Source organism: Ictidomys tridecemlineatus, chromosome 6 (genome assembly GCF_052094955.1).
Source record: "Ictidomys tridecemlineatus isolate mIctTri1 chromosome 6, mIctTri1.hap1, whole genome shotgun sequence".
NCBI lineage: Eukaryota > Metazoa > Chordata > Mammalia > Rodentia > Sciuridae > Ictidomys > Ictidomys tridecemlineatus.
This window is the reverse complement of record NC_135482.1, coordinates 191,014,696-191,038,913: the sequence shown is the minus strand read 5'-3', so window position 1 is coordinate 191,038,913 and position 24,218 is coordinate 191,014,696. Positions and strand designations below refer to the sequence as shown.

The 24,218-nt window shown below is 39.6% G+C and overlaps 1 protein-coding gene across 4 annotated transcripts in view; it reads left to right on the top strand.

Annotated features, from left to right (window-relative positions):
• The window catches only part of Fgf14 (fibroblast growth factor 14), a 635,314-nt gene that overhangs the window by 370,636 nt on the left and 240,460 nt on the right, over window positions 1-24,218 (top strand). The window lies entirely within an intron of this gene.

Sequence of the window (24,218 nt, the reverse complement as noted above, 5' to 3'; positions counted from 1 at the left end):
AAGTAGAATACATATTTTTTCAGATGTCTTGTCAGGTTTATGATGGCATGCCTAATAAATTAGACATAGACATTACATCACAAATTCACCTTTACTCATTTACGCTAATTTATCTTCATTTCTGTGACAGTGTTTATCTAGTTATTGCTACTCTTGCACACATTTGAGTTACAGAGATTAGTGGTAGAATGTAATCAATTACAGCTTCCCCTGCACGACATCAATCATAGTGAATAAAACACAGACCACTGTTTTCAATATTACCTGAAAGCATTGGCAGAGAGCTATAAATTCTCAATAGGACATCGACCCAATGACTCACGGTCATTATAGTTGTAGGTAAGCTTCCAACTCAGAAAATGTTATCTCCTGCCACCAGTGTGTCCAAGCCATCACCCAGCTGATCCCAAGAGTATTTATGTATCAGATCCTCCTCCATCTAATTAGGCAACAGGAATTTATTAGGCTTTTAATGTGTCTAAGGCCTGATAGGTTTTTTGAAAGATTCAACAAGATACAAAGACATTGGGAGTAAAGATGGTCAGTGCTCTCAAAAGACCGTTCAGTGTCACAGTGGTAGTAAGGCACGGGTGCATAAAAAATGGGATATGTAGGGTCTTTGAAGAAGAACCTTGATTTGAAAGAGGCTCTGAGAAGAGAACATCTGAAGAACAGATTTGCTGACTTATGATGACTACTATTTCCATGGTTTTCCTTGCAGTTTGAGGACATTATTCATGAGAAGGAATAAGAGGTTCCGCCCACACAGTGTGAATATTCTCACTGCATAACCTTGAGATAAGTGTGCTCTGCCTGTACTGCAGAAACTGATATTGGCACACATTTAGCTTAACAATTTTAACTCTACCACAATCGGATGGAAACTATTATGAAAACAGTCAAGTAAATATAGAACGGTGGTTCTCAAACTTCATGTTTGCACAGATCACCTGAGAGAGTTAAAAATGACTTTAGACATTCCGAGTCAGTAGAAGACCCACCCTTAGATGTTCATCTGATTCAGCAGGCCTGAGTTGAGCCCTCAAAGATTGAAATTTAAGGTTCCTTCTGAGTGACTCAGATGCAGGAAATCCAAGGCCACATATCAAGAGGTTGTGCTACAAAACAACCTAGTGCATACCACAGTGGTGCAGGCTGATGCTATATTTCAAAGAGCTGAACATCATGACCTTGCATCAGGGCTTGCTGTTCTTATTCAAAGACCTGGATTTGGAAGCTATTGATGTGGGCTTAAAGTGACAACCAAACTCTTACGTTCCGTTCCTAGAGCAATTTCTGAAACATTTCAAGTCCCTTTTCTGATCTGATCAGGAAACCTGCTGCAAGTTGCCAAACAGCAGCTAATTGCGTGGTGATCTTTCTGGATTCCTTCCTGGTTCTGCTCTGATAAAGACCACAAACAGGGTGCTTTCAACAGCACAAGTTTATTCTCTCAGTCCTCGAGTTGACAAGTCCAAAACCAAGGTGCACACTCCCTCTAAAGTCTTAGGGAACATTCCCCTCTGGCTGCCTCCTACCTCCTGGTTGTGGCATCCTTGGAGTTCCTTGTCTTGTAAATCCTCAGCCTGTCTGTTCACATGCGCTCCCTTTGTGCGCTTGCTCTCTGTATCCATTTTCCCCATTTTTATAAGTACACCAGCCATTGGAATCCAGGCCACCCTAAAGACCCTGTTTCATAATGAGGTCACATTCTGAGGTAATGGGGTTTAAGGCATCAGCTTATCTTTGGGGGAGATGGGAGGCACAATTCTACCCATGTAATTCTTCACGTGGCGTTGAACAGCAGAGTTCTCTGTGGGATGGGCCACTTGGCAAGGCACATGTAGGGTTTTCATAACTTTTCTCTGTAGAAGAGGAGTTTTTGAATGAGAAGATACACACAAAAGCCAGAATGAGAACACGCAGCAAAATAAAATTGAAAACTAGCGGTAGCTTTGGGGCGTCTCTCCATCAGGGAAGAATACACAGCTATCGGTCTCCTCGACGGAGGCTTAGGAATCTCGCAATGGAAAAAAAGGAACAGCATGAAAGTAGGAAAGGAAAGGGAAATTATATTCTTTGATGGCTGGAAGAGAAAGGAGAATCGCAGCAGAGCAGAGGCCATCTAACAGTTGGTTTTGTTTCATTATTAACATGATGCTCCTGCACCTCCAGCACGTGAAGATGTAACTAGTTTTCTGAGACCAGAGAAATTCTCAGGATGAGGGCTGATATCAACACATTTCTTTGTTTGTGTTGTGCATTGTGATCAGGAGGATCCAGGATCAGGCTGGGCTCTGATTCTCTTCCTTAGTGTCCCCTCCTCCCCAGAACATGTGGCAGGCACTGCTACATGCAGGATCCAAGTCCCTCGTCCCTCATGAGAACAGGCTGTTCTTCATGGGCTGATAGAATCGGCTCCCAGATGCACAGATCAGATCAGAAAGCCATTCAGCAAGTTTTCTGTTAATGTTTTTGCTAGGAGCAGGCTTGTGTTTCACATCCAGCCTTGTGGCACACATTTATGAGAAGAAATGATGTTTTCTGTCAAAAGAGATATAAAAAACCTTAAAATACCAATGCATAAGGCTGGGGTTGTAGCTCAGTGGTAGAGCACTTGCCTACCATGTACTGAGTTCCGTTCTCAGCACATATAAATAAAATAAAGGTACATTGAGGACTCAAAAGAGATTTAATTAAAAAAAGGACTCCATCATTTAAAAAAACTAAAAAAAACCAATGCATTAAAACAAAAAAAGGTCTCTTAAACTAAAAAGTCACTTGGATAGCACAATTTTTCCAAAGAGAAGAAACTCATAATTTGATATTTTTATAAACAACTATATTAACACTTCCTTTCTATTTGTCAAATACTATTTGTAAGCTTATAAACCAGATATCTATTTTTTAATTTTTTAGCTATAGATGGACATAATATCTTTATTTTATTTATTTATTTATTTTTATGTGGTGCTGAGGATTGAACCCAGTGTCTCACTCGTGCAAGACAAGCACTCTACCACTGAGCCACGACCTCAGCCCCCAGACATCAAACTTTTACCCTCAATTATCTTTCTAGTTGAACTGTAGTTCTTAGATGAACATATTTTATGACAAATTCCCATGCAATTATATAATTGTAAAATAAACATCTTTATTAAAGCATGATATAGCTGCATCTTTTATCACTATAACTCATTATTGCTTTTCTTAAAATTAATTTATTCTAAATTTGTTATACATGATGGCAGAATGCATTTTTATTCATCGTACACATATGGAGCACAATTTTTCATTTCTCTGTTTGAACACAAAGTAGAGTCATATCATTCATATCTTCATATATGTACCTAGGGTAATAATGTCCATCTCATTCCACCATCTTTCCTACCCCGCTGCCGGCTCCTCTACCCTCCCTCTCCTTTGCCCTATCCAAAGTTCCTCCATTCCTCCCATGCTCTCCCCGACCCTCATTATGGATCAGCATCCAATTATCATAGAAAACATTTGGGCTTTGTTTTTTTGGGAGATTGGCTTACTTTATTTAGCATCATATTTTCTAGCTCCATCCATTTACCTGCAAATGCCATGATTTTATTCTCTTTTAATGCTGAGTAATATTCCATTGTGAATTGTGAATTGAGCTACTATAAACATTGATGTGGCTGCTGTTTTTAAGTCCTTTGGATTTAAAACAAGGAATGGGATAGCTGGGTCAAATAGTGGTTCCTTTTAAGTTTTCTAAGGATTCCCCATACTGCTTTCCAGATTGGTTGCAGCAGTTTGCAGTCCCACCAGAAATGTAAGAGTATGCCTTTTCCCCCACATCCTTTGCCAACACTTATTACTGCTTATATGATTGATAACTGTCATTTTGACTGGAGTGAGATGAAATCTTAGAGTAGTTTTAATTTGCATTTCTTTATGCTAGAGATGTTGAACATTTTTTCATATACTTGTTGATTGATTGTATATCATATCCTGAGAAGTGTCTATTCAGTTCCTTGGCCCATTTATTGATGGGGTTATTTGGATTTGGGTCTTTAGGTTTCTGAATTCTTTCTATATCCTGGACACTAGTGCTCTATCTGATGTGCATGTGGTAGAAATCTGCTCCCGTTCTCTAGGCTGTCTCTTCACCTTACTGATTGTTTCTTTTCCTGAGAAGAAGCTTTCAGTTTGTTATTATTGCTTTATATTTTGTCTGTCCTCCAAGAAAGTGCATCAATTCTTCTTGCCCCCATGCATTACACTAGTCTGCAGTGGAATCTGTAATACTCATGCCTCCCACCGAGTATGTAAAAATCCCACATAGTCTCAGATTTTTTACAACTGGAAATTTCTCTACATCCTAGTGACTAACACAGCACACGGAAAATAGTAGATACCAGCGACATCTTTGTTGGACAGCCACAAATTGACTCATTATCAGCACAGAATGAGTTCAATGATGCTATAGCAATCAACATGACTACGGATAAATTTATTCACAAAAGAGGGTGACAGAAGACAGACACATTCATATCGTAGCTAACTTTGAGAGCCATGGTCAGGAGCTCCTGCATTTTGATACAGAAAAAATAGATCTTTGTAGTTTTGATTATCACCGTATCTTAGAAAATAAGGAACTCTGGCAGAGGAGGGAGCAGTTAGGGAAGCATTCATATGTGACATGGGAAAAAATATACCCCAAAATGAATATACTAGAAATGTCAGAATTAGAGGGGCATTTGGAGGCTTAAAGAAGGTGGAGAAGGAAGGAAATAGGGCGGACTTCTTACTACACTTGGTAGAGTCAAAGACCATAGCCAAGGACCGTGGGGATTTAGACAGATGGAAGAAAGGGACAGGGCATAACTAGATGAGTACAATGGGTAATAGACTTCCCTGGAGTTGAAGAAACACAAATGAGAAGGCAGGACCGGATGAAATGATCCTCAAATGCTCTAGGTTGGCTGGAGCAGGGGTCATTCTTAGCAGAGTTTCAGCCACTGAGAGAGAATGGGGTTCCATGAGAAAGAATACCCTTGAGCCGGATCCTGCCTGTCACGGAGAAATTTGATTTTAAACACAGGAAACATAATCTTACCTGCAGGAATAGAGTCAGGAGAAAAGCTGCAGTAGAGCTATATAGGAAAAATTATAGCAGCACTAATTAGTGCTAATAGCCTGCTTCCTGTCTGCAAGGTGCTATTGTAAGTGATTTGCATACGTTACCTTGATCCTCATAGCAAATAACAGAATTAGGCGTTGTTATCACCACTATGTCTCGGATGAGGAAACTGAGGCATGAAGAAATTAGCTGATTTGCCCAAGATTCCACAGGAGGTAAGCAGCAGAGCCCCATTCAAACCAGCAGCATGGGGCCAGTACTGGAAATTACCATGCTGCTCCGTCTCCCCAGATAATGCATCAACAGCAAAAATATATGTTACCCACAACTGTAAACATGAATTCATCACAGAGTCAAGGAAATTTAAGTGAAATTATAGTCAAGGAAATTTAAGTGAAACTATTTGAAAAGTATTTTAGAACTTATAGACACTATTTTACTATTTGAGAAAAATCTACTTTATTATTTCCCAAATTTATCTTTGATAATTTTATCTATCTCTATTTTTCAGTATTTTTTTCCTGATTTACCCTTGTCTTTGTGTCTTTGATTTCCATCACTGCTCTATATCCCATTTTCATATCAAAACTATAATCTAAGAAAGGAGTAAAGAAAACATGGATTTAAAAGAAATTCTGAAAGTCAATCTACGTGCTTAATCAGTTTTACCACCTGCTGACTAGAAAATGGTAAAGAAAATTCTTTGGGTTGAGGCAAGTGACACTGAATTGTGTCAATTAATAAATAGCTTATTACTTGATATCATAGATCTAGTAAAATTAATTTAGTTGCTAAAACATAGGCTACGTGGTTTCAATAGTTGAGGTTAACAAATGCAATTGCTCAAAATTTTCCACTTGGCAATCTGAAACATCAATTCCAAATCCAATTCAGCAAATATTTATTAAAATTTTATCATACATTAGGGCATCAGGCTAGGAAGTCACTAGAGAAAGAGAGCTGGATAAAACACACGCTTGGAGTAGTTAAGGAGCTTCCAGATCCTGTGAAGAAGGAAAGAAGTTCATGCACACGTAGGGTGCAAGATAAGATGGAGCAAACATCAGAAACACAGAGTGAAGGTCTAGCACCACCGCTGGGGTCCAGCAGGACACACAAGCCTTAGACTCAGAGTAGGTCAGGGAAAAGAAAAGGCAAATAAAGGGGTTGATGAAAGTACCTCACAATTTTTCGAGGGGCTAGCACTCTCCCGTGCTTATTAATGTCTTCAAATTGCCTGCCCGTGTTGGGAGCTGCCAATCACCGGTCACTTGGGGTAACCTCTCTCCCCCAAGCTCATTCATAGCACTGCTTTTGAAGTAATAAAAATGGGTTTTGTAGATTGTCACCAACCCCAACATAATTCAGGAAAGTGCTCTGAATTGGGGAAAACTCTTAGGTTCCCTGAGAGCCACATAGAAAGACAGCATTTTTCCCAACTAGTAAGGTGTTCAGGTGAGAATTGTTTTGGATGTTAACAGACTTGCCATAGGCATGAGTTGTTGTTTAAACATAGTGTAATTCATGATTTTGGACACACTTGGCACTTTCACTTTATGTCTTTCCCAACTTTTTTCTTGTCATGGTTGGGTAGATGGAGAAGAAATGTTTTCTAGTGAATGAATGCACACGTGGTCATAGTGGTGTGGATTAGGACAGGATGATGGCTTCCTTATGCTATGCTACCATCCTACTTTAGAGTTAAATCCTTGTTTGGGCATATGAACTAGTAGTAGGCCTGTGTAGATGCAGGAGGACTGCCTACAGGGAATGGTTATCTGGTTATGAGACAGTGGACTGGAGGAACAGGGTAAAGCTGAATCCTAACAGGCTGAAAAGCAGGCTCTGATTGGAGCCGCTCCAGTGCCAACAGGCACCTAGAGATGGTGCTAAAATGCAGCTTCTGGAGTGGCAGGCTGGGTGAGCCTGTCTCTAAGAAGTCTCTGCACAATGCAGTATGTAGTCCAGAGAACACTCAGAGTGCAATCTTTGTACAGTCGTTAACTGTTTAAGACTCTGTGAGCTCTGGATCAGTGTCTCCTAAGGTTGAGTATTTTCTTTCTTTTCTCCTCCTCTAGTCTTCACCTAACACAGATGGTCTTACTGTCTTCTTTTTCCTCCTACCTGTGCTTTCTTTGGCCCAAACAAATAATCACAGTAAGTTCACTTGCTTCTGTATTTCATTTAAAACACACACCTAAGTCTTTTGAAAATTTTTTAATCTTTTGTTTTTACTTTTTTTATTTGCTCTAATTAGTTATACATGACAGAAGAATGCATTTCAACAAATTGCTTACAAATGGAGCATAACTTCTAATTCCTCTATCTTTACATGGTGGAGAGTCACACTGGTCATGCAGTCATACATGTATATTGGATAAAAATGTCCATCTTATTCCACCATCCTCCCCACACCCACATTTCCTTTTCTCCTCTCATTCCCCTTTGCCCAATCCAAAGTTCCTCCATTCTTCTCTAGACAAACCCCCTCATTATGGATCAATATCTACTTATCAGAGAAAATATTCAGTCTTTGATTGGAGAGATTGGCTTATTTCACTTAGCATGTATATTCTGTAGCTCAGTCCATTCACCTGTAATGCCATGATTTAATTCTTTAAGGCTGAGTAATATTACATTGTGTATATATACCACATTTTCTTTAACCATTCATCTGTTGAAAGACTTCTAGGTTGGTTCCATAGTTTAGTACTTATCAATTGAGCTGCTGTGAACATTGATATGGCTGTGTCACTGTAGTATGCTAATTTTAAGTCCTTTGGGTATAAACTAAGGAGTGGGATAGGGGGTCAAATGGTGGTTCCATTACAAGTTTTCCAAAGAATCTCCAGACTGCCTTTCATAATGGTTGCAGTAATTTGCAGTCCCACCAACAATGTATGGGTGTACCTCGTTGCCAATATATATATATTTTGTTTGTATACTTAATAGCTGCAATTCTGACTGGAATGAGATGAAATCTTAGAGTAGTTTTGATTTGCATTTCTCTAATTGCTAGAGATGTTGAACATTTTTTTCATATATTTGTTGATTGATTGTATTTCTTCTTCTGTAAAGTGTTTCTTCAGTTCCTTAGCCCATATATTGATTGGGTTATTTAGCTTTTTTTGGTGGAGAGCTTTTTGAGTGCTTTATATATCCTGGAGATTAGTGCTCTATCTGAGGTGTGAAACACACACCTAAGTCTTGAAATGACCCATACACCAAAGGTACAGGCCTCAAGAGACATTGGTCTGTATCTTTATTTTGTATTCTATTTTGCAATGCATTTGTCATATGCAAATGCAAATTTGGGTACCTGGATCAGCAACAGCAACAACAAATTCTGGGAAGATAGGTTTTCCTTGAAGCTTGGTGTCTCCTTCATAGCCTGGAACCATTTGCATTCATGGAGCAGATTCTTGGTTATATTCCTACATAGTATCCTAAGGATCTTGAATATTTTGATTACATTTAGTTATGTTCTCATTATTCTCACAATTAACTGTGTCTTTGTAGCAATAGTTTAATCTTTTACATCTAAAATGAAATAAAGAAATCTATCTATGAGAGAGACCAGAAGGAAGGATATTTTACTGCTTTTTCTTCTCCTATGAGAGCAGCTCACCAGGGTTTTCTATAATCTTGAAGAGGGACAGTGAAATATGTCTTCTCTTTTTCTTTCTATTTCTTTTGGTTAACTGAATAAAAATGAAGTTCATCAGAGATTCTCCCATTTGAATATCATCAACAGTGGCTCCTTTTGCCAAACGATAGCTATAAAAAGGTACTTTTATTGTATTTTACCATTTAAAAAGCCGGTATACATAATAATTTTTGCCTTATGAACTCTACAGATTAATAGTTTGGGCCCCAAGTTGTTTGCCTTTTGTTGAGACCCAAGGCTCAGACTGAGGTAAATCCCTTCTAAGAATCTCACTGGTGAGGGAGGAAGCCAGCATCAAACTGCCAGTCTCTTGATAAAACCCGGGTCTGTACAATCTACCTCATGGAGTGATGAATCCCTAATGTAACTATTGAGAAAATTCACATTTTCCTCTGTTTGTTTTAAAGAACATTCACTATTGTGGTATAATAATCTAACTAGTTACATAATGATATGAAAGGCTATGAGTGTGTATGTTCTATGAAGAAAGCTATTAAGGTAGGGGTGTGTGTGCGTGTGTGTGTGTGTCTGTGGTTCAATGTTGGTTTTTATAATACAATTTATCATGTGAATTTTTGAGCCAGTCGGCCACTGGCTTTCCTGGGTAGAGATCCTCCATGCAGCATGTCCGTTGTGTCTTGGAAACTAGTGGATCCACGAGCTGCCTTAGACAGTGGGAGGGGCTACAGAGGAAAGATGAAATCTTTGAGATGATGAACTTAACAATTTATTATAAACTACTTTGTGTCTTATGTTTCCATCTGGGTCTTCACCATTGAAATTATGTGCCAAATACTGGAATGAGAAATAAAAAAGAAAGTGCAGGACTTACATCTTGTCCTCTGCTTTGCTGGATGGTGCTAGGTGGCTGCTGTCTTTGGCTTAGATGCCAATCTGGGTTTTGTTTATGTTTAAAAGAAGTTTAGTTAATGAATAATAGTTAACTTCAATGGCAAATCTCTCTGTCAAATATCCATGCAAGAGTTTCTTAATCCAATGCATCTTTCTGGTTATGTTGCAACAATAGGCCTTGATTCTGTAGCAACCATTTCAGGAATGTATACACACTCATCATCATTTAACTGTTGAAAAGACTCTAAAATGAGCTGTTCACACATTTTCTGCTCAGGATGGGACACTCCCATCTCATGAGTCTTCAACTGGAAGGTGGCAAGTAGGCACTTTCAGTACCTTCCACCATTAAAATACATAAGCACATTAAGCTGACATAAAAATGCGCATTTCATTATATACCAACCCATTTTCACATTTTATTGACACAAAGCCAATGGCAGCAGCAGAATAGATCACTTGGAACACATTTCCATGACTTCGTGAGCTTGTTTCTGGCCTCAAGAATTGCATCCCTGTGTAGATTCCCAGGAAGCCAGCTTATCTGCGGCTGAGAACACAAGCCATAAAACAGAGTCACAGTCGGGAAGAAGGCTGTGGGCCCACTGGCCGTGAGAATAATTGAAGCCACCTCTGATTAGCATTTCAGAAACAAAACCTAATAGCAGGGAAGAATGGTTTCTGGGCGATTGCCTACAGTTCAAGTCCATTCCTGAAAAGTGAGTCCCCTGTGGAAAGCAGCTCTGGAGGACTGCTGTGATTGCCAGGCACCTCCAGTGAAAGCCATCGGGCTGCGGGGGAGCTCTGGGATGGTTCACCCTGGCTACCTCCATCCACCCCTAGCCCCCAACGTGGAGGGCTATCCCAATAGACTATCAAAACATGGGGGCCTCAGCACAGGTTTTGTTCAAATGAAGAAACTGAGAGCAGGTAGCCCAACACGAGGTGAAAGCCACAGCAAGAGTGTCTTTTATTTTTTATTTTGAAAATAGCTTTCATTTCAGATTTAATTTAGGGAATAGCGAGTGATAGTCAATAGGGACTAAGTTATCTAATCTATTCATCCTGCCTAAAACACTTTCCCCATGGCTCAGGCTATTAGCTGAGAGTCTGAATAACACACTTAGTCCTGATTCCTCTGGCCTGTGAGCTGCCATAGCTGTTAGGGGTTGCAGTTTGGTTACTCTACTATTTGCTCATTTCCTGAGGTCCCTCGTGTGCAAGCACACCTAGGCATGTTCGGTGCACACACCCACACACTCATGCACTTAGAGGAAATCCTAAACTGTGTTGTCCAGTTCCCTCAGGGGCCATAGAAACATTGCTCAGTCGCTATGTTTTATATACTGTATTCTCCCATAACATTTTATTGAAGAAGGTGGTCTATAGCTAACGGAAGTATATAAACCAAAATATATCTCGTATCCTCATTTCATTTTCTACTGCCAACCTCTTTCCAGTTCCTATATATTGCTGATGCTCTGTAAATATTTACACACTGACTAATTTTACTGAGCAGAGCAAGTCAAGGTCAGACCTGGCCTGGTTTTTCCAGACACAGAGATTAGTTCTCACATCATCTGCTTTCCTAATGATTAGATGACACATTCTGTTTCATAGGAATCCTCTGAACATGGAATATGAGTAGTAAAATGTACTCCAGCCTTGCTTTTCTAAAAATTTAAAAGAGGACCTGATTGCTCTCAAGCCCACAGTACTGCAATGTAAAGAACTTTAGACTGCAGAAATTACCAGAATCAGCTCTACTAGTTCACTCAAGCTCAATTAGTCTTTTCTGGTTGAGACATACAGCGGGTGGATGTTTTGGCCTAAAGTTTATAGTGATAGATTGGTGAGACCCTAGCAAGCTAGCAACTGGCCGAGCCATGTAATCAGGGTCTCTCAAGCAGTGAAGAGCATTTAGAAGTGGGGGCGATGGCAGTGGGTGTGACATCACCTTGTTGGAGTTCAGACTTACCTTTGACTTGGCCGCCACATTGTCCTCTGTTGGACCAGGACAACATCCAGGACTCCTGCAGGATTAAACTGTCACTCAGGATATTCAACGTAGTAGAGAGATTTGACAACTATGTGCAAGTGTTGGATATTATTATAGTGAATAATAATAATAATAATAATAATAATAATAATAACTTTTTTTAAAAAAGTCAGGAAACTATTAAACTGTGCACAGATGAATCTGAAGAAAAGATGACTCCAATCCATTGAACCCTAGCCTGGCACATTGTTGAGGTGGGAAAAGGGAGGCCTGAGATGATGACTGACTCCTCAAAGTGACAGAACATTGCTGACTCCAATGAGGTTGTTCAATAATCAAGAAACTCTGCCCGAGTCATAAAGGGTGACTGCACGATGGGTTATTTGCACAACTTCCTGAGAACATACTTTAAATCTGTACCTTGATTCATTTAGCAGAAGTAGTTTAGGAATAGTCTGGGTGAGGTTAATTTTCATCGGTGGGTGTCATTTGGCATCATTGATTAAGATTGGGTGTATACAGAGGTGCTTGCTCCTTCTGATGACAACAGCCAGGGGCTATTTGCTGATGAAAACTTGTATCTGGTAAAACTGGTAGAGCTAGAAGCCTCAGGGTTAGTATCTGCTTCATATTTGGCAGCTGAGAGGGAAGACACCCATTCAAGCTGGGTATTCCATAGAAATATGCTTATTAAAATAAAAACGCAAGCTAGGGGCTGGGTTGTAGCTCAGTGGTAGAGCGCTTGTCTAGCATGTGTGAGGCACTGGGTTTTCTCCTCAGTGCTACATAAAAAATAAATACATAAAATAGAGGTATTGTGTCCATCTACAAATAAAACCATTTTTTATAAAAAAAAGTTCTTTCATAAAAAGTACACAAAGATTAGTTACCTAACATTATAAAAAATATATTGCAAAATAATGACATTTTTGAAGGTCACTAGTATAAAATAAACAAATGATGAGTTATTAATGGGGGTCTTTGAGGTGAATACTTGACCATGACCCACCAAACACCTTTGTAGCCATCCGTCTGCTTAGGCTAAGCAAGGCAGCCTCCCTTCTCCAGGGAGAACCCGTCTTGCCTACATTCTGCTGAGCTCTGGGACTGACATTCTGGCAAGGCTCTGTGACTTCTGCTCTAAGAAACCAGAACGTTCTTCAATGTGTCAGGGCACAAATATAACAAGAGCTGCATGGGGGCTGGTGCTCATGACACCTTCACTACCTACCCATGGAAACATGGAAAGAAAAACAAAGGCAAAAGCAAAAACCACCCAAGGGTTATTTTTGACATTGTGTCATTTCATCACTCAGGTTTACTCTTCTTATGCATCAGATTAATTGCTTGGGACAAAACTTAGTTTGGAACTTTTTGTTGTGTCAGATGATAGAGGCAGTCAAGGGAAGACAATCACAAAAATGGACAGGAGAGAGTTGCGAGGACAATGAGAGCCACGTCTGAAAGAAGGTTCTAGAGAAGCTCTATGAAATCTAACCTCATGACATCTAACAAAGGGGATCTCTAAATAGAGATCACAAATATGCAAACAAGCAACAGTGACCCCATAGTGAAGACAGGAGGCTTGTCCCAGCCGAAGGACTTCAGATTGTAACCATAGACACACTATCTTCTCATCCTTCATTTTCTTTCTATAAAGGTGAATAGTAGAACACAGTTTGCATACTTATTTTAAAGATAAAATGTTTAAATTCTACAAAATTTCTTCCAACATTTAACATGGTAAGCAACTAGTAAATGTTGTCTGGGTTTAGTTAAATGCATTGTATCATGGTTACAAAGCACAGATCATCAAACAAAATGAGCTAGTTTTATTATTATAACTGGAAAATCCTATGATGAGAACAATAGATTTGATATCTTGGCTATTGTCAAATATTTTATAGATGATTCTATGAAATTTAATATGACCTATTTTTTTTTCCTTCAGTCTTTAACAAATTTAAGTAAGGACTGAATAGGGTTAGAATAGTCTGGGTTGTTGATATTATTAATAATACTGATAAATTAATACTGAGGATATACCATACTTCTCTGAGGACATGGCCACATACCTTATCAAGAGGATTTCCATTTGAAATTTGTGTTAAAATCCTTGCTATAATTTGATCATAATATCAATAATGTATTAGTGAAATATGAAGCCTTAAAATTGACTAGTTTGAAAACCAACAACTTGAACATTTATAAAACAAAAACAAACAAAAAATGCAGAAATGTTGAAGCTTATCTCTTTTAGAGAAGAAGAAATACTGATATTCTTGGGAAATATGAGTCTAATTATTTCACCAATTCTTAGCATTTATAAGACCTTACATCCAGTGAATGATTTGCTTCTTAATATCTTTATAAAATTGTTTAATGTACAGATTTTGATTGACTTTTGGTTAACTGAGAAAATGGGAGACTTCCTATTTCCACAGCTAGTATTTGATCTTAGAATCTACTCACCCTTTCTTGGCTTGGTAAAGACCATTGACTTGCACGTCATATTGTTAAAATACTATTTTTAATAGCATAACTATGTTCTACAGCCATATCATATCAGATTAAACTTATTGTTTGGTCATAAACTTTAGGTAATTTCATATTTTTTCTTAATAAAGAACAACATTATTAGCCTAAAATGTAAGGTCATTTATAATATGACCTCCAATCGCTGTTTATCCTGCTACATTCCTTGGGAGCATATATTTCAACCAGAAGCCACACTGTTACTCTAGCTATTCACTTTAGTTAGAATCTTCAATTTTTTACTCCCATTTGACTGACTATATGTACTTTATATACTGAAAACCTACTTAACCTTCATAGCACCATTCAAATCTTTAAAGACTATAAGAACATTTCTGTCGGGTGTAACCCCTCTCTTTCTGCTAACTTGCCACTTTCTAGTTGGAGTATTTTAACCCCCTATTTTATAACTATATAGATTTGTTCTTCTCCCTTTGCTTGGAAAGTCCTTAAAGACTGTGAAAGAGTTGAAATTATACTCTGTGTATGTCTGAATACATCACAGTGAATCTCATTCTTATGTAGAATCAGAATGTACCAATAAAAATACTTAAAAGTATAAAAATAAAAAAGAACTTAATAATCTGGTAACCAACCACATTTTTAAAGTTGACCTTGGCAGTCAAAAGCAAAGCCTGCTGAGAGCAAAGATTTTCTTAACTAGCTTTGCCTTTTGAACGAAAAGGTATTTTGAGGTTGTGACTGCGTGAAAGGTGCCTCTGAGGGTTTGAGTTCAGTGATCCTAAACTGTTTGACATTGTGCTTGACAGATATTCAAGTTTTAATTGAGTATTTCTCAAGCTCCTCACTCTAGGTGTAGCTTTCAGAGACAGGATATTAAAATGTGTGCTTTCTAGCACTGAGAGCTTCACTAACGAAGATTAAATGGCAGAAAACACAAGCAAACGCAGTAGTTCTGTCCCTAGAGGTCCTGAATTAAGTGTCTCTGAAGTTAGCTAATGCTGCATTTTCTTCACACTTGGAAAATACCTAACTGTGTCAATTATGATGCATTTGGTCACAAATGGCAGAGCAACCAACTACTAGTAACAACCTATAAGTATATGTTGGGTTGGTTGTGTTGTAGATTTGGAATGTCCAGAGGGAGGTCATGAAAAGCCTAGAACTCAGGCTTCTCCTATACTTATTGAGCACATTGGCACAAGATTTAGATGCAGGCGCACTTGTATCTGCACTTGTAAGAGCTGTAAGTACCTCTTCCTTATGTCAATGTGCCAAGCCAACAGGAAGAGGCTGGGCAGAATCAGATCAGGATTTTACCAAGGGGAAAAGTGAAAAGGGTATCCCAGGACCTCCCCTCTCCCACCCCTTACCCCCTTCATCACAGTGACCAGGAACTGGAACCTGAAGCAGGAGAAGCGGAGGAGCCACACTTGGCTTGGAGCAGCTGTGTTCCATCCCTGGGCTGAGCATATGGCCTCTATGAGCCACACCAGGGTTCTCTGGATGAAAGGGGCAGAGAGCTGTTTGGTGAAAACTTGGTATCTGTCACACTCAACAACTCAGAACCTTTTACTAACTCTTCTTTAGGTCTTTTATAGTAAGTTAACATCTTCCTGAGGAGGTTTGGGCATTTGGGGGAATGCAAGCTCTTTCCCAGGGAAGTGATGATTGACACCTTCATTACTGATGGAAACATCAAAAGCAAAACAAAAACATTTCTAAGCACTCATGTGCCTTCACTGGAATGTTCTGCTCACCAAATTTTTAGCACTTACCAAATTAATAGTTTCCATAAATGACATTCATTTACTAAAGAGCACCCCAGGGGTCCCCATAGAGCTAATAGCACAGTCTTTGGAATGAATAGTCCACAGAGGAGCAGCCTTGTGAGGCCTTCAGGAAGAAGACTAAAGAAACTCTGTAAATGGACAGCATACCTACCAGACCTCACTAGAACCTTGTCATTGTGATGCCCACCTGGGGTGAGGATTGCCCAAGGCAGCAGGACAGAATTTGGGGATATAACCAGGGAAGGTTCTTGGTGGAGAAAAATGTTAGGCTGCCTCCTCACTCATGGCCAGAATTCAGCCTCAACACGAAATCCATTGGCCATTTCACAGAGAGGAAAACTGACACACACAATTAATCTGAATGTTAGAGAAACCCTGAGTGAAGGAGGGAAGGCCTCATGCTTTGTAGTCCAGGACCTAATTCCCATAATTCTCTCACGCATGCGTGGCAGAGAGAAAGGGAATCCATCTCTCTTTGACTCTTCAGATTCATGAGAATGAAACCAATGAAACCGGCATAGCCACTTGATCTGGATTTAATCTATACAACACTGGGTTAAAAGAGATGAAAATCATAAAGACTGTTGCAAAGTTGGAGAAAGATTATGTTCATATTTTGAAATTTCAGGCCACATTAGAATTGGCACGGGTCCTATTTTTAAAATGTTTGATAACTGTGTTCGTTTTAGAAACTTCTGCAAATGTGAACGTTGTGTGTCAAAGTCTTTTGTTCTTTTGTTTCCAAAAAAAAAAAAAAAAAAGAATACCAACTTCTGCTTCTTTGTCATTAATGAGGCTTGAGCATTGGGAACTCATTTCATATCATTGCTAAATGAGCTCATTTTAATATCTGCATTTGTGATGAAGCCAGCTTCATTAGAGAGACCTAGAAGTCTGCTGTTTTGATGGTGAAAACGTTGAGCAGCTCTGTCAAACACATCAGCCTCCTCTCCCTCCCGCCTCCCGCCTGCCTCCTGCCCTCTCTTTTCTCTCTCCCTGGGTGGTTCCTGTGAACTGCTTCGAAGCACAGTCCGCAGTGTGCAGTTGCTATGTTCCATGTTGGCCAATGAAACCTGAGGTTTTTTAAAAAAATTCATTTGGATGACTAACTACTACTAATATAAAAAAGATAAACTCTGATCGTAACACATAATATGCTCTCCAAAGGTGTGACTGTGACTATGTGATAGGCATCCTGCCTACCTACATTTTAGCATATTTGAAGAAACCTGAATACAAAAGACAAAGTGGGAGTGGAACGCCTGTAGATGGCCCCCAGGGACAATATCATCTCTCAGCAAAACTTTCCTTTCTTTAAACTGTGAAAAGTTTTATTTAAATTAATATTTCTAATTGTCCTGAAAGAACTCTCTGATTGTTAGCAGTCTTTCTCCTCTGCCATTAATTTGCCTTTTGCTGTTCTCATCTTTTACATACTGCTTTGATTTTTGGCAACAACTAATTTTAAAGGAAGGTTTATTTCTGGGATTGCTTTGTCAGAGAATTTCAGCAATAAACGATTAAAAACCCCGACCTTCTTCCTAGATATAATATATAATGACATAGAAAAACGTTTGCAAAGATACTCTAAATAATGTAGTGGTATTTTAACAATTACAAATGACATCATGCTGTTTACTGATGCTATCTGTAGAATAGATTTTTATCACACCCGTACTTCATATGAGCAACTCTGTTGATATGATCTATATTAATTTCTACTTCTAATTTTGTGCAACAGTTTTTGTTTGTTTTTTTTTTTTTTGCTTCAGGGAACTGAATAGAAATGAACATAGGACAAATACTCATTACTTTACCGAGAACATGAGTGAATCAGATAATATAGTGACAATACTAACTATAGTTAGTAACAATATATTGTATACTTGAAAGATGTTTGGGGAGTGGTTGTTAGGTGTTCTTACCATTAATAGACTATGTGAGGTAATACACATATTCTTAGATATTTTTTCATTCTACAATGTGTATATAATTCAAAGTATCACCTGCTGGTCTGTGAGTACATACAATTTTGTCTGTCAATTAAAAACTTTTAAAAATAACATAGAACTTTAAAACACAAAAATTAAGGTCTAAATTATAAAAAAAAAGTCTGCAGTTCATTGATTTCTGAAGGTTTATTCCAAGTGCCATTCTGAATATTCCCACTCTAAGAAGGATGAAATCTATCCATTGCAGGCCCCATGAACTTCCCACAGGACACCCCTAGGTTTACACTATTATTCAAATCCAAAGTGACAAAAAGACAAAACCACAGCTCCATCGAGAGCTGTGACTTGATAAAGAAAAGCTGATTAATTCATTCATGTATTCAGTAAACATGGACAGCACATCTAGTTTGTTCTGGATAGCATACTTGAGGGATAAGGAAAACTTTTTTAAAAGATCCATGTCCTGACTCTTTAGGAAAACTCCATTGTGCTTTGAGCAGTGGGCAGGAGGTCACAGATGGGAATACGGGATGTTCCAAGGTTCTTGACTCTGTGCAGATGATTGGCAACTACAGGTGTTCTTAAAGCAGACTGATGGAACAGAATCTGCATTTTAGATAATTTCCTCTTCCAGTCTTGTAGATAAGGTTTTGAGGGTAAGAAGCACAGGTGAATAAAAACCATTTATTATTTGACAACCAGTTGGAAGATTTGCTCATCAAATGCCACCTAGATCAGAGGTCAGCAAGACGTTTGCCTAAGACAGCAGAGAATAAATAGGTTGGGCTGTGTAGTCCATGCGGATGCTGTCAGAGCTGCTGGACTCCGGTTGTAATGTGAAAGCAGCCTTAGGCTATCTGTGAACAAAGAGGCCGGTGTTCCAGTAAAGCTATTAAAGAGATGTCAGGCCAGATTTGGTCTGAGGATCATAGTTTGCCAACTCCTGATTTAGATTCTTAAATGTGCATTAAAGATTAAAACTTGATTGCCATACTGAAGCTTGCTGTTTACATCCACGGTCACACAGCAATATTCCCAACACCCACAAAGGGAAAGAACCCAAATGCCTGTCCACGGATAAACGGATAATGGAATATGGTGTACACACAGTGGAAAGTTATTCAGTCTCGGGAAGGAAAGAAGTTCTGGCTCACATGGCAGTATGGATGAACCTTGAAGGCATTCTGCTTACTGCAACAAACCAGTCACTGAAGGACAGGTGCAATATCACTTCCCCTGTACGAGGTACCTAGACGAGCCAGGTTCAGAGAGGCAGCCAGGAGAATAATTGCCAGTGGGTGAGGGTGAGGGGAGAGTTAGTGCTGACTGGGGGGTTTCAGCATTGCTGTATTAAAGGTGTTGTAGAGACCAAGGGCAGCCATGGTTGCAGAAAATATGAATGTGCTTAGAGTCACCTCGTTGCATACCCAAAATGGTTATTATAGTAAATTGTGTGTCGTGGATATTTTACCAAAATTTAACAACAAAATCTGAACCAAAATTACAACCACTCTTATAATGGTTCTATTCCAATTCCATTTTATAATGACTGTTAGAACAGGTGGCCACAGCATTGTTGCACAGGGAGGGTAAAAGTGACGCTAGTGGGCGAAGGCACAGAGGCAGAGTTCTGGGCTCTTCTTTGTCCATTTGGATGTTTTTTTCTTTTTTCTTTTTTCTTTTTTTTTTTTTTTTTTACTGTGGATAATCACCAAACTGGCCTAAGTAGTAAGGAAACATGATCACACGCATGCAGTCAGTCCAAAGGGCATGCAGTTTGCAGGCGGATTCAATAGCCCAACTAGGTTCCCAAAGCCATCTCGCGCTGCCCATCTTCCCCTGTCCATTGTTGGGGTGGCATTGAGGGTGGGTTTCTTCCCCAGGCTGCTAGCAACATGACAACAGTTTCTGCCACCACAGACAGCTGCACCACCATCCAGGGGGAGCATAAGACTGTCTCCCTAGGACCACTTCTTAGGAATGAAAACTGTTCTCCACAGAGCCCCCTGAGTTTACTGACAGGGGCTAGGTCATGGAATAATCAGATCAATTCCACAGAGGCTCCTGTCCAGATTTGGGGGTGTGGGGTCATTTCCTGGGGTTCTTGGCTGCCCAAACTAAGGACAGATACCCAAACAAAACTGGACTTGATTCAGGAAGGAAGGAAGGAATGTAGTTTATTGGGGAACTGGGGTGTGCACAGGGAGTAGAGAAAAATAGTAGGTAAATCCTTTATGAGAATGGAAATAATCAGCTCTGGGGACATATAGGGACGTGTCACGTCAGATGCTGTGAGAGGAGCTTTCACTATTTCCTTTAATCCTGAAGAAGGCCAGGAGGTAGATAGGCACTTCCTACCTGACCCTCTTTTCTCAGATTAAGAAAACGGGGCTAGGAGGTCTAAGGACTCCTGTCCCTTTGGTTCCAAAACCTCTGATCTTTCTATTGCATTCCACTGTCCCTGAAAACATACCAAAACAACCTCACATCTACAAAGCATGTAATACATCCCATAGCCATAGCCATTAGGAGGACATATACATTATTTTAGCATTTTGAAGCAAGGAGACTGAGAGGCTCAGGCTGTGAAACTAAGGGCTCAGGTTCACACAGGCCATCTGCAGAGCCAGGGTTCAAAGTCAGCCCATATTCCTCCACTGCAGGGATTCCCAGCCTGGGCACCTTTGACATTTGGACCTGAATAACTCTTTGTTATGAGGCTTTCCTGAGCATTGTAGGGAACTTAGCAGCATCTCTGGCTGGCTTCTGCTAACTACATGCCTTGGCAGTCCTGCTCCTGTTTAGACAACCAAAAATGTCTCCAGACTTTGGAAAAGGATCCCTGGGTGGGTGAGGATACCCTGGAGCTGAGAACTACTGGTTTATATCTATGTCTTTGCACCATGGGGCTCTGATTTTCTAATTTGCAGCAATTTACATTCTAGTTGGTGGGAGCAGACATATATGGTTGAGTCCCAAAGAGGGAAGTATTATGCTAATAGTGAATAGAGAACCCAGGCAAGCAAATCTGCTATTTAGGAGCACTCATTTTCCAGGGATTGTCTGGATTCAGATCCATCACTAACTAGCTGTCTTTCATGAGTTATTTATTTTCTATGCCTCGGTTTCCTCACTATAAAAGGGGAATAAAAACAACACTACTGAATCTACAGAATGCACCCTGACCATGGGGAAGCTGAGCCCTCCTCCTGTGCAGGATGCATCTTGGAAAGTGAGGTTTTCTATTTTGAACCCGTTGCCTGATTTTCATGAGCTCTGCAAGTTGATTTCTATAATGCTTGCCCTGAGGGCTGGAGCTTATGTTTCCAGCCTCATTAAGAAAGGAATAGCTTTTTTATATAGTCATTTTCTGGATGGAGATTAAACAAATAACACCTAACCTGATTAAACAAGTGTAGCCAAAGCTCTTGGTTTTCATCTGTCCTAGGAGAGTCATAGAAGTACAGATACCAATGAAGGCATCCTGGGTGATTGTCTAGTTTAGGTACTACCTTCACAGAGTGGAGACAAACAAGATCAGAGAAAATTGATCATCTGCCTAGAGCAGCAGAGCTCAGTCCAGCAAGCCAGGATGAGACCCCAGCTGCTCATACTCAGTTTAGGATGTCTCTTAAACCCCCGTGGTCAGTATTTTCTCGGAAAGGTAGCTTTTGTAGGTGCATGAGTTGACTTGAGAATGCTGATGTTTGCATATTCTGCTGTTAATTGCTGTGTTCCCTAAATTAAAGAAATGATCAAATGGATGCTGAATTTTAAAATGTAAATATTAATTTCTTAATAATCCTTCAATGTCCAAGAATAACAGTGATATTTTTCAAAAATGTGACTCAGCTGTTTTTTCCAGAACAGTTGCCTATATTCCTGACTTCTGCTCCATTTAAGGGAATATAAAGCAGGCTTTCCCTACTCACTCCGTGGTGATAGCTAGAGTAACAGTGTCCACTACTGGCAAATTCGATAATTGCACTACACTTTACACACATACTACTGAGAGTGAGTCACACTTGGCCTTCACAAGGGTGCATTTTGAAGAAGGTTTTTAAAGCATGCAATCTGATCTAATTGTTTCTAAGGCTTAAAAAATGTTAATTTTTGGATCAGTTCAATAATTGATTATTGATTTATATGTGCTTAACATGCCTTTTTAGACTTGAGAACACACCATAGTAATAGCTTATATTACAAAATAATTGAGGTTTCAAATATGAAGGGAGTAGAAGACATAATTTTGCACAAAGAAATTTGCATTTAGTATTATCACCTAAACAAAATCAATGATCATTTTATGGGGATATAACATATTTTTCTGATCACTGAAAGCAATAATCCATCAAAAATGTATCTAGGTTTTATTCTTTGGGGGACATTCATCACAGATTTAGGAAGAAGAGTAGATGACTATTGAAATGGGATTTTTTCCCCTAAATTTATTCAATACATTAAGAATAGTTCAGTCTGTTAAAGTTTTGAAGCATATTTTTGTAATCTAAGAATTTGATTCATTTAACTGGACAGTTGAACAAAAGTCTAATGAGAAAGTGGCTTGTTTTCTAAGATTTCTGTGTGCTGAAGAAAAGCTTGCAGTGTGTCAATGCCAGAAACAGGCAGCAGAGGGCTCAGCAAATGTAGCTATCAGGAGACTTGCTGAAACCGAGGACACATTTTTGACTCTTCTTCAAAATTTCTCCTTGTAAAGTTCTTTGCCATAAGGGAAAACATCATAAGTATACATTGCTAGCATGATCTTATCATGTTTGTATAATTTATGGAAATCCTCAGTTAGCAATTTCTTCTAATTGCAGAAATCCAGCTTAGACAGTTGAGAGCTGGTATAGAACTTCGGTGTTGATTAGCTTTGAGGTTGGGTGATTACAGCTTTAGCAGTGAGCAGAAGCCATATTGGAAAACTGTCTATGGATGGAGGTTGTCAAATCCTATAAGTGTTTGAGCCTGGTCTCCACTCTGTTCTTGCCTTGTGGTGAATCTCAGTTTTGAGATTTGGAGCTGTAGGGATCTAGGCACAGGGACTGGATAGGACAGTAACAAAAATCCTTCCACAAATTTGCCAATTTAAGTTCTGGGGTTTGCTTTCTGTGATTGTTCAGGGCATTCTTCCACCTGTATGATTAAGTTCTGTCCCCTCTGAGTCTCATCTCCCTCAGGTCTGTACCCATTTATGACATATTCTACTTCCACTTTCTGTCCTCCAAATCTTCCCACGTGCAGATTTTATTTGCAGAATTTCTTAGGCATGTATTCACTTTTTCTTCCAACAAATATTTATTGACTTCTACTTTGTGCCAGGCACTGGGAACAGAGTAATGAAGACCCATGAGGTTCCTGTTCTCACGGAATTTGCATTCTAGTGGAGAGAACCTAATCAATAAATGCATCAAGGCAAAAATCAGGATAAGGTATCACACTGAGAAAAGAAAAAGAGGACCTAAAAGGACAAAGAAAAGGTGGCTGTAGTTTGTCAGGCTTTTTGGACTGGACAGGTAGCAGGTAGCCTGTTTGAGGAGGGGAGACGGGGGAGAAGCCTGAGTGACAGGGAAGGGTTGGCCCTCTGAGTGTTTCAGGGAGTTAAAAGCAATTTGTGCAAAACTGCTTCAAGGCGAGCCCCGGCGTTTTCTGTCTGAAGAGTGAAAAGTAGGCCACCATCTCCCCGTGCTGCTTTCCACTTCACCTTGAGAAGGGCAGGTGAGCCGGCAATGTTTTCCTCCTTCCCCTTCCACTGGAGAGCTGCAGCTCCACCAGGCCTGGGGCTGTCCATGGCTTCCCTTGGCTGCAGCCTCCACACATTCAAGAGGAAGAGGTGCCCTTGTTGGGGGACCTCCCAGCTACCCTTTCAAGGTGCACTTTACCCTTCAAGGGAAAGCTTGCTATTTAGGTGCCTGAGTTCTGAGCCGCTCCCTAGCTAAGCCAGGCACAGATGCTGCCAGATATTCACTGCTGGAAAGGACCTCCAAGATCATCCAAGCTGAGCCCTCTGTTTTGCAGGTCCAGAGAGGCGAGAGACTTGGCTGTTTTGCCAATTTAAGGAGGAAACTGAACAAGGAATGTGCACCCCTCTTCAGAGCCACCTGAGTGACCTTGTTCTGTCTGCTGTGTTTCCCTAGCAAAGTTCCATTTTTCTCTCCACTCTTAGATCCTCTGTATCTATGGCTTCTGGCCCTTCCACTTATCCTAATTTATCCTATTTCTTTGTAAAGCATGACATTTCTTTACCTTACTTTCATATATTAGGAAATTCTTTGGCTTTTGACTCCATATTTTCCCCCAAAGCTAGATAAAATATAAATAATTAATATGTATACATATATTT